Consider the following 15,364-nt stretch of genomic DNA (forward strand, 5'->3'; position numbering starts at 1 on the left):
GAGTTTTGGGATCCAATAGTCACTCATAATTTCTGGCATTTACATTCATATAAGTGAAAATTATATGAAATATGGGATTTCATAACAAAGTTAGAAAAATATGGCATTTTTAAGTTTGCCACTCTTCTATGGCTTTTTTTACATTTAAGATTTTTTATGGTATTTGATATGCCATATTTTTATAAACTTATTATCCAATCCCATATTTTATGTTTTTGTTTTTAGCTTAATTAATTTTATTTATTTTTTAATTTATTTTACACTTACATTTTAGGGTTTCTTTTTATTTGAAAAATTTACACCAAATATTACATTTTTTTTTCAAACATTACATTTTTAATTTGACAAGAACATTTTATTTTTATACTTTTATTAATTTTTTTTTTTCTTTTTTACTTATTGAAACTTCAAAAAGTTTTTTTTTTTGTCTTTTTTATATATTTTTTAGTCAATTTTGACTCTATTTTTTCTTTTCAACTTTTAAGTAAGTTGCTACTTTTTTTTTTCTTTCTTTCGCTTATCTCTCTCTATTGTTTTTTTTTTAATTTCTTTTTGTGTCTCTCTTTTTTTTTTTTTAAATTTTTTTTCTCAACCTAATTTTTTTTCTCTTAATATATATAATAAGTGTACATTTTTTTATTTCATTTTTTTTTTACAAAAATTAAACTTGTTTTTTATTTAAACTACTATTTGTTTTTTTTTTTGTTAAAAACTAATTATTCCATTAAAAACAGCAGAAAAAAAAAAACCAGTTTCATCAACATCATCCTGAAAAAAAAAACAATATAAAAAATCATAATCTAAAAAGAATCCAAACTTTAAAAACTAGTTTCATCAACATTGAAAGAAACTAATAGTTTCATTTAAAGAATACAAAAAATAGTTTCATCAACAAGATAATGAAAAAAATTACAATCTAAAGACGATACTAACTTTAAAAACCAGTTTCATCAATATTAAAAGAAACGAATTATTTCATTAAAAGAGGCAAAAAAAATAGTTTCATCAATAACATAATAAAAAATACACAATGCCTAATAACTAAACTTTTACAAATTAACGATACTAAATTTAAAAACCAGTTTCGAACATATAAATTTTATATCAATACCTAATAATCAAACTTCTAACTTCATTCTTTATTTTGGCATTTAATTTTTTATTTGCTTGCTCAAAAATTAGATTAATTTAAACATACAATATGCAGCAAATATAACAAAGAGAATCATAAATTAAAATGAAAGAGAAAAAAAAAAAGAAACAAAGAAAATTAAAGAGACAAAAGTGCAATAAAAACCATAAAAGAATAACAAAAAAAAAAAAAAAAAACGGAATGTGAGAAACCAGTTAGTAAAACAACCAAAATAAAAACAAAGAAATAAAAACCAGTTTCTTGAAATAAATTAATAAAAAATTGAATAAAATTCAATTATGAACAACAATAAAAAAAAATTAGTTATAAAAACTAGTTACTTAAAAAAAAACCAGTTATGAAAATAATAAAATAATATGTGTGTCAGAAACTGATTAATTAAAATAAAATAAAAATTGTTGTTCAAATATCATACAATAAGAAAACTGGTTTTATACAAACTAAAAAATATATAATAATATCATAAAAATTGAGCAACCCTATTAAAGAACAGTTAAAATCTGTGAAACCAGTTTCGACATGTGAAACCAGTTTTGACGTTATAAAAAATCATAACAAAATACAAATGTTAATAATAAAGTTAATTGAAACCAGTTTCATCAGACAATCAAATAAAACCATACACACACAAATATACAAAAAAAAAATATATATATTAATTACAAATATAATCAAAACAACACATAATGCCTACTAATAATTTAATAACAAAATATAAATGTAAGTTTCCAACCTAGAAAAAAAATAATAAAAAAGTAACTTGAAAAAAATTCTAATAACATAATGAAACTATTTTTTTTATTCTTTTAATGAAATTAATAGTTTCTTTCAATGTTGATGAAACTGATTTTTAAAGTTTATATTATCTTTAGATTATAATTTTTTATATTGTTTTTTCTTCAGGATGATGTTGATGAAACTGGTTTTTTTTTTTTCTGCTTTTAATGAAATAATTAGTTTTTAACAAAAAAAAACAAAGAAAAAAAATAGTAGTTTAAATAAAAAAAAAACAAGTTTAATTTCTGTAAAAAAAAATAATATCTATAGTTGAGATCATTTTTTATTTATTTTAGTATTTTATTTTTTTAAGAAAGAAATAATAAATAAAAAGAAACACAAATTTAAAGTTTTTTATGGCATTCCTCAAGACTTTTTCCCATATTTGTAAGTTTTTTTAAAAAATGCCATATTTAGTGTAATTAAGTTTTTATGCCATATATATCAAAACTTATCTTTATTTTCCCATATTTTTGTAAATAGCCCTTCATATAATGAAGATGTTAAGGGGTGCTTGAGTTGGCTTCTGGTCAAAAATTAGAACAGGTATGCATCTTAACTTGATGGGAATCATAGAAGCTGATGAAAGAAGTTTGTATTTGGGGATGCCTTATCATGGGGTGGCATAAAATGTAGAAATAATTCATAGTATGAAATGTCGTTTTTTGTCTAAAGCAGTGGCTCTAGCTCATCCAAAAGTTATGCAATGTCTGTTTTTCTCTTCCTTCTAAAGACTTGTATAAGCTTGGAAATAATGGTGTATGTGCATTGTTGGTCTTCTTCTAATCGAAATTCTCATGGTATTAGTTGGATGGGGTGAGACCGATCGAATGTGTATACAAAAGCATGTTGGTGGCTTTGGCCTTGGTTGGAGGTTGTGCTACATGAATATCAACTAGTTGGCCAAATTTATTATAAGGCTAGATATTATCTGCAGGGGTCAGTTGGGCTAGACATTGTCCTTTTGTGATGTCTAGTCATCCAGGCTTGGAGAATTGTTAGTCCAGCTAGTGTTGCTCTAGAGATTGATTATATTCCATGTGTTTGGTGGGATGTTCTGGAACCGGTCTGGTATGTTGGCCGAGGAGGCTGTGATGTGTTGTGGAAGAACAAAGGTAGTTCAGCAGCTAATGTGGCTCTCTATGCTCGAGTTGTTCTTGATCATGGAAGCATGATCAAATAAGGAAATTTGAACTATTATTAGTTCAGCATGAGCTAATAATGGAGATGATCATTGAACTAAGCCAATTGTTCTTTTTATGGAAGTTGATCTTGAAGAAAATCTGCATCACCTTTCCTTTCTAGGCATTTGAAGCCCATGTGTTCAAAAACTGTAAAAGCAGATTATCGAGCAGAGCAGATAATGCTGTCGAAAAACTCGAATGACTCAGAAGCAGGCTGCCTTACTCATGTACTTGAAGATCTGACATTTCATTCATGTAAAAATGCTCTTGCTGGCTCAAACAATATAGGATAAGGGAAAAAAAAAAGGTGCCAATGAATGGTGATGTGCTATCTTTAAAGGGTGTCTGAGTAAGTTAGTTAAGTTAGTTTGGATGTGTTGTATCCAGTTAGTTGACATGTCATATTCTTATTGGTTCGCTCTATAAACGAAGCAATCACCTCACTTTTGTTATGCATTGTGCTATATTTTGATATGGGATCATTCCATATTTGATTTCTTCAGGCTTTGATAAAAGCTTGTTCATTTTCTGTGAGGACTGATTTTCTTGACATGAATTCCTTTGAAATGATTTTCAGCGATTCGCTGGGTTCAAATGATCAAGTTGGCGGGAATTGAAAGAGATGTTGTTTCAGACTGAAAATGCTAAAAATTCCATCAAGTCAGGCTCATCACAATCATCAATTGCATTTCACAGTTAATCTTTTAGATTAGAATGATCTTTATTTCAATTGGGAGATCATTAAGCAAAGCAGCTGAGAGATAAGTTCAAATTTACAAGTCTCAACAAGAAAATTCAGAGAAATGAGATAAGAAACATCACTGCTGAACAATTACAAGGCAATGCAAAGTTGCTGTGCTGTCAAGTTTGTAGATTATTAGTAAGAATTGTAACAATATGTATAAAAATAATTTGAACAATATCAACTGAGTCACAAAAAAGAAAAAAAAAATCTAAAGGAAAAAGTATCATTCTTAAGCAAATAGTCATTGCTACTCACAATTATTATAATGCAAACTAAAATATCTCCTTTCCGTTAATAGATAATGTTTCTAAAAGAGGTGACATCCACGTCAATAAATACAAAGGTATTCAAATTATGCATTTATGGTATGACTGAGCTTTTATTAAACATATAAGTATAACCATTGCCTTATAGAAAAAAGCATAATATAATACTAATTTGAGCATATCCATTTCTTTCAATATTCAAAAGAAACTGTTAGAATTTGGTGATAAGATGAATGAGGTTCTATCTCAAAATTAAGGCAATGAGAGGAGTAGTTCATTCCTCTTATATATTCTATTATCTTTACACACATTAGCAATTTAAGACTCTCTAACATCCCCCCTCAAGATTTCTCTTATAGAACACATTTTTGTTTTTCAAAAATAAAATTTTAAAAAATTTAAAAATAAAAGTGCTACTAAATGCCATCTAAATATCACATCAAATATTCTACCTAGTAAATATATTTTACTTAAAATCTCGCATTTTACATTATTTACATTAATAATCCAAAATAACTAATTTATTAAATAATTAGTAAGAATTATATCAATTCAAAACTATTAGTAAGAATTTAAAATCTTAAAATAATTTAATAAAATATAATATTTATTAAATCAATTAAACACTACATTTAAAAAAAATATTAAAGTTCTATAATGATCCTATTGTATTATATGCGACTATTTTCAAAATAAGCCAAAAAATGATTATGTAAAAAAAAGTTCTCCAACAATATCAAACATCTCAAGAATGTAAATATTTTCAAAATACTTAAAGTCTATATAGTCAATATTTTGATATTCTTCGTGATTAAAATTCATCACAAATGATCAATTCGAGTACTTTAAATTAGGGTTGTACATCGGTCGGTTTATACTACATATTTTCTAACCCAACGTAAAGATCGGTTTGTAAAATTCTGCATGCAACCTGCCCAATTAAAAAAAAAAATCTTAACCTGACCGACAGTTTGGGCGGTTTGGTTGGGTTAACCCGCCCAAACCGAATTAAGAGGGTTTTTTTTTTTTTTAGTTTCAACTAAAATAAAAATTAACCACATAAATACACAATATATGTGAGAAAGAATTTTTTTGAGAGGTTGAGAAAGAATTTTAGGATTTGGGAATTTTTTTTAATATATATTATATATTATTATATTTATATATTATATAATATATATAAAATAAAAAAAGTAAAAATCGGGTTAAATCGGGTTGGGCGGTTTGGGTCAATTTTCAACCCGCCCAATTAACTGATTGAGCTGTTTAGAATTTTTTCGAGTTATGTCGGTTTGTATTTTTTATTGATTTTGTCGGTTTTGTTTTGGCGGGTTATTCGGGTTGGGCGGTTTACGAAAATTTTTATACAATCCTACTTTAAATTATTATTTTAATTAATATCATTCTTTTTAGGTCTAATGACATAAGGGTAGTAACCAGGTACACTATAACAAAACTCCACTATATATTCCTTTATTCTGTTATAATATGTATATCTTAGTAGAAGACATTTATACTTGTCCATTTTTAATCAACCAAACACTTTATTCTCTTTCTGTAATTCCCACTAATTATATTTATATAGTTCAAACTAGTGTATGTCACCTATAAAATCATCAGTTCAGATTCATTATTATTATCACAGCTTAATATTTCATTCATCAGAGGCCGTTTATTTCTGTTTCGAAAGTTTGAAAACATCTATTTATAAAAACCTAATTTTTTTGTGCTTAAATTCTTTTCTCATATGGTTTAATTACGAAAAAGAAAAACTTCCCAGTCATTTTGAGTTTTTTTTTTTTTAATTTTTGATTGATGTAATTGCTCTTAAACATCTATTTGATTGATGCAATTGTTTATGAGCACTATTAAGGTGTTTGTTTGAAAAGTTTCATTTTGAAAATTTTGTTTCTATACAGAGTAAGATTGCTTCTCTTAACATATAGAATGTTAGTTAGTTAATTATGATGTAACAAATTTATTAATCAATTAACCTCATTATTCTCATTTTCATCAAAATTACATCACCTTCAATATTCATTAAGACCAATATTAATAAAAAAAAAAAAACAGAATAAAAAGTAAAATACTTTATTTATTAAACCAAATATTGAACAGTATGCTACATACATAATAAATTAATTTCAGAACAAGCTACTTTTATTAATTAAGATGAGTTTTTAATGTCTTGACAGTTTTTGTTGAGTGGTCTGCCAAGTGACTTGCGATAGTTCTTTTTGTACACATCTGCCCAATTTTTATTCTTATCACAACGGCGTCTCGCCAACTTTTCATATTCTTGTTCCAATTCTCTTAATATAAAAGGCGACGTACGAATAGGGTTCTTCCTCATTGCATCCACAATATCATCAACTCCTAGCTCGCTGTACAATTTTTTAATACATCTAAGATTTTGAGGTGTCAAGTAATCTTCAATACGGATCATTTCTGCGATGTCAATGTTGTTGTTGATCTTCTCCATGAGTTGTGCCACATTCTTGATTGTTACTTTCACAGACTCCAGCAACATGTCAAATTCAAACATCTCATCTTCACATTTAAACATAAGTTTTTCGTATTTATTTTTCTCAGCATGCTTGAAATAGTACTCGTCACTTTTTCCGGAAGTGACTAAAGCACAACGGTCATTTAATACTTCAGAGCATAATTTTTCGGTATCAGTTAAAGAAGTAGGCGTGATTGCATCAAAGGAATTCTTTGGTAGAAAACGATAGCTCGGGGTCCTTGAAAGAATCTTTATTTTGAATCTAAGATTAGGACGTTTTTGATCATGAGTTGAACTATTATTGTTATTATTATTATTATTATTACTATTAGTGGTAAGAATTGTGGGCATGGTATTAGTGTGAGGCAACAGAGTATTATTTTTGGTGTTATCATCACGATGATGATGATGATCATCTTCTCTCGGTCTCTTCATTTCTCACCAATTCTTTTCTTAACAACAAATAATTGAAAATGTAAAATGAAATAATGTTTAGAAATGCTCTAGGTTTACTCCATTTATATAGTTACACGTAATACCAATATATATCCTAGTCCTAATAGCAGTAGTAGTAGGAAAAACTTAAAATCAAAATAAAAATCATTCATATATATATTCAGTTAAAAAAAGAATCCTTGTCCTAGTAACACTAGGAAATTTTTAAATAAAAAGAAGATCGTGTCTTAGGTTTCCGATAATTTCAAATATTTAATGTAAAAACTAAAAATTCTGTTATGAATTAATTAATTTATATTAGTTTGAATTTAAGATTTTAATTTTTAATTTAAATAAATCTTACACGATTACAAATGCACTTTGCTCTCTACCTATATAGTTAATGAAAAGTTTAAAAATATAAACAAAAATCATTCAAATATATATATTTTAAATATTTAATGTAGAATTTTTTTTTTATGAATTAATTAACTTATATTGTTTCGATTTTAAGAGTTTAACTTTTACTATATATATTCAAAAAAAAAAAAAAAATCTGATTACACGTTTAACCCAAATTTTACACGATTCAATTTCAAAAAACAAAAAGATCTTAAAAAAGAAATAAATATAATGGATATTTTGTTGATTTTTGTGTGAAATATAACTTTTTTTTTTTTAAGAAGATTTTTACTATTATATTAGAAATAAATAATCATTTACAATAGCAAAGAACATAAGAGTGGTAATTTCTCCCATCCAACAAATATTTTGATCCAACTCTAAAGCATAATTGCATGTTTTGTTAATTAATTAGTCATAATACTTGTTGTGACTAAAATTAAATTAGAGACAACTTGTATCTTTATATATTAAAAGTGCCTATCTAACGGCATTTCTTGGTTTAACAGAATATACTTAAAAATAAAAGAATATTCTGTTAAATTTAACGATTAGGTTTGATCTCCCGTTAAAAAATAAACCCAATAATTAAACCCAAAAAATTAAACAATATTTTAAATAAACAATCTTTTAAATATTAATAATCTCTTTTTAAATTAAAAAAATCATCTTAGCCACATATCTCTCTAACAAACCTATCTTGGGAGAATATTAATAATTTTTTTATTTATTTTTTAAAAAAGAAAAATATAGATAAAATATCTAGAAAAAATAATATAAAAGAAGATTGATTGTCCTAGCTTAGAGATTTTTGGGCTTGGGCTTAAAAAAATAATTAAAAAAAAAAGATGAAATGGGCTGTAATTAGTATTTACCTTATATGTTTGTGCTTATTTTTAGTTTTATTTTTAATTTTACCACCAAGAGGAGAAGGTTGAAAAATATTAGAATATGAAAATATTATTGGTGCTTATTAGTAATTTGCAAAGAATGTGAAAGTCTATAAATATATAGTTGTGTAGCTATTATTAGATATGAAATGAGATAATAGAACTTTTTTCAATTAGAAGATTAATGTACATTTTACTATTAATAACATACATTATTATAACACAACTATGTTTTACTTACTAAATATACTAACACATATTTTATTTTTATAAAACAAATCGTTAAAATAATTATACTATTTTAATTATTAATTAAAATAAAAAACTAAAATATCAAATAAAACTAACACTACGTGGCTTGGCACGTAACAATCACCTAGTCTAAATACTATATTTTAATCACAAGTAACATTTTATTGTGACCAAAAGTCATATTTAGTCACAAAAAAATTATGCTGTGACCGAAAAATTGTCACCAAAAATAACATTTTTTTTGTAGTGTATGTGTGAAATATAACTTGAAGCTCTATGTGTCACACATTTTTAAAAAAATAAAAATTGATATTTTGGTACTTTTTATGTCAAAAGTTGTTCCAAAAATAAAATAAAAATAAATAGAAATTATACAAATTATGGAAAAACTTAAAGAGTTTAGTTTTTTGTGAAATATTTTTTTAAAATTCAATTTGTCATATGGACTTTAATTTACAAATATTTACATTTTTATGGCTTAAAATATATCATATTTTTGTAATATAAAACTATGGTTTAATATATATCATACTTTTGAAATGACAAGTGAGAATCTTAAAAGTTAGGGTTAGATGAATGAGAAAAAAAATAAAATATGATATTTAGTTAATAATAACAAAAATATGACAAAATAAATAGCATAAAATGATAAAAGAAATGCTTAAGTTCATAAAAAGCAGACAAACATAAACTTGCCATATTTTTCAAATAAAGTTTCAAAATACCATATTAGGTGTAATTTTCTCTTTTATTATTTTTTTTTTGTTTTTTGTATTTTGTAAAGTCTTTTTTTGACAAGTTAGTTGACAAAATATTTTTTTCTTTATGGTAAGATTGTTTTGCATTCATACCCGATTTCTTACCTTGTATATTCAGTTTTTAGCTGCTCTTTTCTTTGTTAGGAAAGTTGCTCTTTTCAGCTGGACTTTCCTTTGTTTGGAAACTTCTTGTAAGAGAAGCAATTCTCTTATGGAAAGTTGGTTTTTTAAGGAAACTTTGATTATTGTCTTTTCCTTATTGATTTCGATTGTATCTTGATACAATCAGAATATCTAATCTGTTTTTGGCAGGAATCAAGCATTGATAGAGGATCGGACCCGATTATAGCAAGTTTCCCGTTTCTGGTCTGATCTGCTGCGTCAGCATCCGAATCTGATGCTGCAGATCGTGTTTTCTTAGGAAAGTTTTTGTACCGTTGTAGATTCGATCTTGTGACTGTCTCTAGGGTTTCTATGTTCTATAAATAGAGCCTAGAGAGCAGCCATTCGAATTAGCTCTTCCATTATTCATTTTTTGCACTTAACATATTTGAGAGAAAAGAGTTTCTTTGTTTTGTGAGAGCCTAGTTGTTCATCTAGGTTCTAGTAGTTTAATTCTGTTCTTACTCTGTCCTAGAGTTTGTGAAGAACGACTTGATTGAACAAGAGATTGGTCTTCGGGAGAAGACTTGTTAAAGCCTTAATTCGGGATGAAGTAAGCACTCACACTTCAAAGACGAAGAGAGTTCGAGCTTAAAGGTGTTTCAAGAAGTCAGATTCATAAAGTGGATTACAAAGGATTGCAGCAATACTTTAGAGGGAGTCTAAACTTGTTTAAGTCAATTGTCTTTGTAATTTTGATACTTTATTAATTGATTTCATTCTCTGGGTGTGGCCCCGTGGACTAGGAGTGTTCGGGAGAACACTGATACCACGTATAAATCTCTTGTGTCAAGTTATTTATTTTTCTGCAAATATTTTTTATATTCTACCTGTTCTGTTTTGTCATTGCAAAACTAGTTTCTACAGTAACAGAATTACTTTCTGCTTCTGCAGACGCATACAGTTTTATATTTTCGTATATATAATTTACATTTGCAAAAACACGGTTTTTCATATTTCATTTTTTTTTTATTTTTACCACCTTGGAGGACAAGGTGATTTTGAAAGAGTGGGAAAGAGTTACGAAAATAATATAGGGGCTTATTAGTAATTTGTAAATAGTGTGAAAGCTTATAAATATATAATTGTGTAACTATTATTGGATAGAGAATGAGAAATTAGAACTTTAGTTCAATTGGAAGATTGACACTGTCTGGAAGAGTGTATTTTAAAAATTCATCTTGTCTCGAAGAGGACCTGTTACCTATCAGATATGCTCATGAAGATTAATATGCATCTATCGTCTAATATAGACAATGAATTTTCTATCCTGAACTTTTTCATTCCTCATCATCTAATATAGTCAGCTTCTCATTGTTGATAGAATCATGGGGTTCCATCTTAAAACCAATTGGTGATTAGTGAAGTAGCCCATGTTCTTATATATGGCTCAATACTTTACTATATTTATTCAATGTGGGACAATGTTCACAATATTCCCCCTCAAGATGGTGGCTATTTTTTTTTTGCTCACCAATTTTGAACCGTACCCGCAAGGGATATGGCTCTGATACCATGTTGACAATCATGGAGTTCCATCTCAAAACTAATTGGTAAAACCAATTGGTGATGAGTGGGATAGCCCATATTCTTATATATGGCTCAATACTTTACCATTTATTCAATATGAGACAATGTCTAGAATATTCCCCCTAGCGGGCTTTCGATCCACACCTATCAAAGAGTTAGCTAGCCGCAAGCGAGTAAAATGGTACTCCCAGCCGCAAACAAGAATAAGCGAGCAAATGAAACTCCCAGTCCCAAAACAAATAAAAATAAGTGATCAAATGATACTACTTATGATAAAGTGATTCAAGATTCGTGAACAAAAATAGTCACCATCTTGAGGGGAATATTAGACAATAATGTCCTACATGGATCAAATATTCAAATGTAAAATATTGAGCTATATATAAGAGCATGGACTACTCCACTCATCACCAATATTGGTTTTGAGATGGAACCTCATGATTCTCAACACTCATTACCTTTAATAGGCTTGTATAAATCTTTACAATAGAGCAAATTTTCTATCAATTTCTTCCAAGCAAAATAATTTGATAAGTTCAATTTGATCATTCCATTCGATTCATCTATTTTTCAACACATAAGAATTCAACACCAATCAACCTTAGCTCTGATACCACATGTTCAGAAAACCTATTGTAATTGATCACAATATTTTCCCTCTTTGTATGTTAATAATGGAATACTTGTTAAACACCAAAATTAACAATATTTATAAATATCAACCAAAGAACCACAAGAACTAAAAAAATACACAAGTCCAGCATAAAAGCAAAACACCAAGATTTTTATATAGAAACCTAATGCAGGAAAAAAATTACAGATCGTAGTCCGTTTAAATTATCCACTATCACCAATGCTCAATATATATAATAGGATTACAATGTCTTCTACAGTATAACTAGAGGCTCAAAACAACATCATGATTAAATAATCTTAGATCAACAATACAATCATCATCAGATCTCTAAAGATAAATACACAAATAGAAAAAGTTTGGGTCTCACCAAGTGAATATTGTAGAAGATCGAACACCTTAGAGAGGACAATCACCAAATCAAAACTGGTAGATTGGTAGAGCACTTTGTAAGGATTCACTGCCCAAAATTTGAGTTAAAATGAATGAAGAATCAACCACTTAACTTCAATGCAAAGTAGCAAAACCCATTTTCTCTCCCTTACTTTCTTCTCTTCTTTTCCTCTATCTATTTTCTTTCTTTTTCTTGGTTTGGTTGTTCTCCACGAAAATCTCATCTTCTCCTTATTTTTTTTGTTTCATTTAATTACAATTGGGTTGCTGCCCTTTATTTGGAACAAGACCCACTTTAAGAGGGGCATGCCCGATACTATCATCAAGAGTGTTGTAGTTACCCAAGGGTGGGAAATTGTTATTGAATTCTCCTCTTGAATTCAAGTATCCACCTCAATTGCTACCAAAGGGACGATTAGATCCACTTTGAGCAAGATTTGCTTCAGCATTTAAAATATCCAATTCTTTGGTAGACTTGTCGATCCTAGCTTCTTGTGCCATGAACATGGCTTCAAGTTCCGCTATAGTAACTTGTTCTTTCCTAATGTTGAAGGAAGTGTAAAGTATGTCATATTCTGGTCTAAGGGCATTAAAGATTGCATTGACATGATCAGAGACAGGGAAATTATGACCAACAATTCTTAACATATCAATAATGGATTTAATTTTCAGTAGGTATTCATTGATTGTCAAGGAATTTTTCTGTGTTTTCGTGCAGCTGGTTTCAATTGACTTATCTTGGAGCTGGTTTGGGCCATGAATAATTCTTAGAGTGTTGTCCATGCTTCAGTAGAAGTTTCATGACCAATCATCCGAGTATTCATCTGATCATTCACGGACGTCAATATCCATGAGAGAAATAGCTGATCTTGAGCTTCCCAGTCCGATTACGCGAGGGGTAAGGTGTTGGAAAGACAATTTTCCTCAGAATCAAACTTTGGAGGGGTATAGTTCTGGACAAAAAATTGAAGATGATGACCTCGCACGACTGTTAAGATATGATGTTTCCATGAGAGGAAATTATGCTCGTCAAGATTTGACAACAAAGAGTGTTTGAACGAAATTGGCTCTTTATAGCCTTGCTGTTGTGCAGTGGTGGAAGATGATTGGTTCGCCATGGCTATGGATCTTTAAGAACAGAAAGCTTGGATGAAGAAGTGTTTGAGGATCGAGTCAATGCTCTGATACCATGTTAAAACATAGAGAGTTTTGAAAAAGAATTCTCTCATTGACTAAATTGTGAGAGAGTTAATTACAAGATATTTAAAGCATGAATACAATCGGCTGGAATTAGCGACTAACAACCACTTTAACAAAATCAAAACTAACTGTACAACTAACTAACTCATCAATGTAACTAGAAACTTTAACTAACTCTCTCAACAGTAGTGTAAATTAAAAAAAGAAAATATTAACACTGGAAAAATGCAAGTGGTGGGTACTGGGTAGGTAGTAGAGAGAAAAGAAAAGTTGGTAAACATTTAACTATATAATTTAAAACAAATAGCCATCCATACACATTGCTGATAATAAAATTTTTAACCAACGTATGGTGTAAGAATATTGTTCTTAGATACTAGAGGTGTTCAATACCACCACGATGCTGCTGCACCTTGCGAATGTACCTAGCAATTTTTTGTAATAATTATTAAATAAAAATATTGTTGCGATATTTTGCACACGCAAGTGTACGTATCGTTTCAAGTAGTAGACTCACTAGGAGTGAGGTCGATCCCACATGGAGTGTAGTTAAGTACGTTAAAATTAAATTTTTACTTCTATTTGATTAAATAAAAGATAGGAAAAAAAACAATGAAGTATAAGAAAAATAGTTGGAAGCAACAATTCGAGAAAATTAATAGTTAATAAACTAGGGTGTCGATTTCAATTGTTTCTATTGATTATGGCCTAATATGATTATTTTCCTAATATTAATTCCTATGCAATAGCAGGTTTACTAAGGTAATTTATAGTCTTCTCAGATATATAAACCTCAATTACATGTAAACTTTCTACTCTCGTGATAAATTTAACATGCAACAGGCATTAAGCATAAAAACCCTATAAGCTATCTAAACCATGTAGGTACTCTCGTCCTATATCGAAATTCAGTTCTATTTTACTATAGCATATTTGATACTCACTTCTCAGATCTCGCATCAAAATCATAGACAGATAATTGGTGATCAAGCAATTAAAAGTAATTAAGCACAAATAAAATAGAATATATAGAAATTAGGGGGAAAATAACTCATATTAAAACCATAAACAATGTTAAACAATATCCATCTAACCCTAATAAAGTGTTTAGCTACTCATGTTTATGAGAGCACAATCACACATATTAACTTTAAGAAAAGACATGAAAATAGAGAAGAGAAGAATGTTGAAAACCCTCTAAAGAATGCCTCCAATATTGCAGTTGATCTCTCCACTTTGCATCTGTATTCTCTCTGTTTTTCTCTCTAAAATTGCTTGATGAAATCAACTCCATTCTTCCCTTTATATAGGCATTGAAGGCCTAAAAATATGGAAAAAAAAACGCAATATTTAAATTCCCATTCGGATTTAAATTTTTGGGAAACCTCAAACGAGATATTTTTTTCTGCTGCGTTGACTGATAGTATTTTGGCCATATCTCTCTCAATATTGCTCGGAATTAGACGATTCAAGATGTTCTGGAAAGATAAAAGAGAGATCTAGAACTTTCATGTTTTGACTTTTTCCAAAATCTGAACAGAACATCGTCGAATTAAGGCTTGAAGTTTCGGCTTCCACAATTTTCTCTATTTTAAATATCATGATATTTTTTTTATCTTTTTCCCATCTTTTTCTCTGATATTTTTCTAATCTTCTTCTATTTTAAATCTGTAAAAATAAAAGATAACAAGCGTAAAAATGCTCCAAACACGATTAAAACTCAATTAAAAATATACTAAAATTAATCTAAAATTAATACTAAAAATAACCTAACAAATTCCCCCAAACTAAGCTTTTACTCGTCCTCGAGTAAAACACTAAATAAACATTAGACAAGTCAATCTCCAAAACATGAGTAATTTTCAAGTAGCTTCAATAACATGATTATGAAAAAATTCACTTATGCATATAATCCAGAATTTCAGCTCAATTACACCATTGACAGATTTTAATTTATTTTCATTTAACTCATAAAACCATATAATGCAATTAACTAACAATTAAACCACTTTATGCATGCCAATTACAATCATCAATCCATTAACCCAGAATTCCATATGCTTGCAATACTTACTAT

This window comes from Cannabis sativa, chromosome 2 (assembly GCF_029168945.1).
Source record: "Cannabis sativa cultivar Pink pepper isolate KNU-18-1 chromosome 2, ASM2916894v1, whole genome shotgun sequence".
Lineage (NCBI taxonomy): Eukaryota > Viridiplantae > Streptophyta > Magnoliopsida > Rosales > Cannabaceae > Cannabis > Cannabis sativa.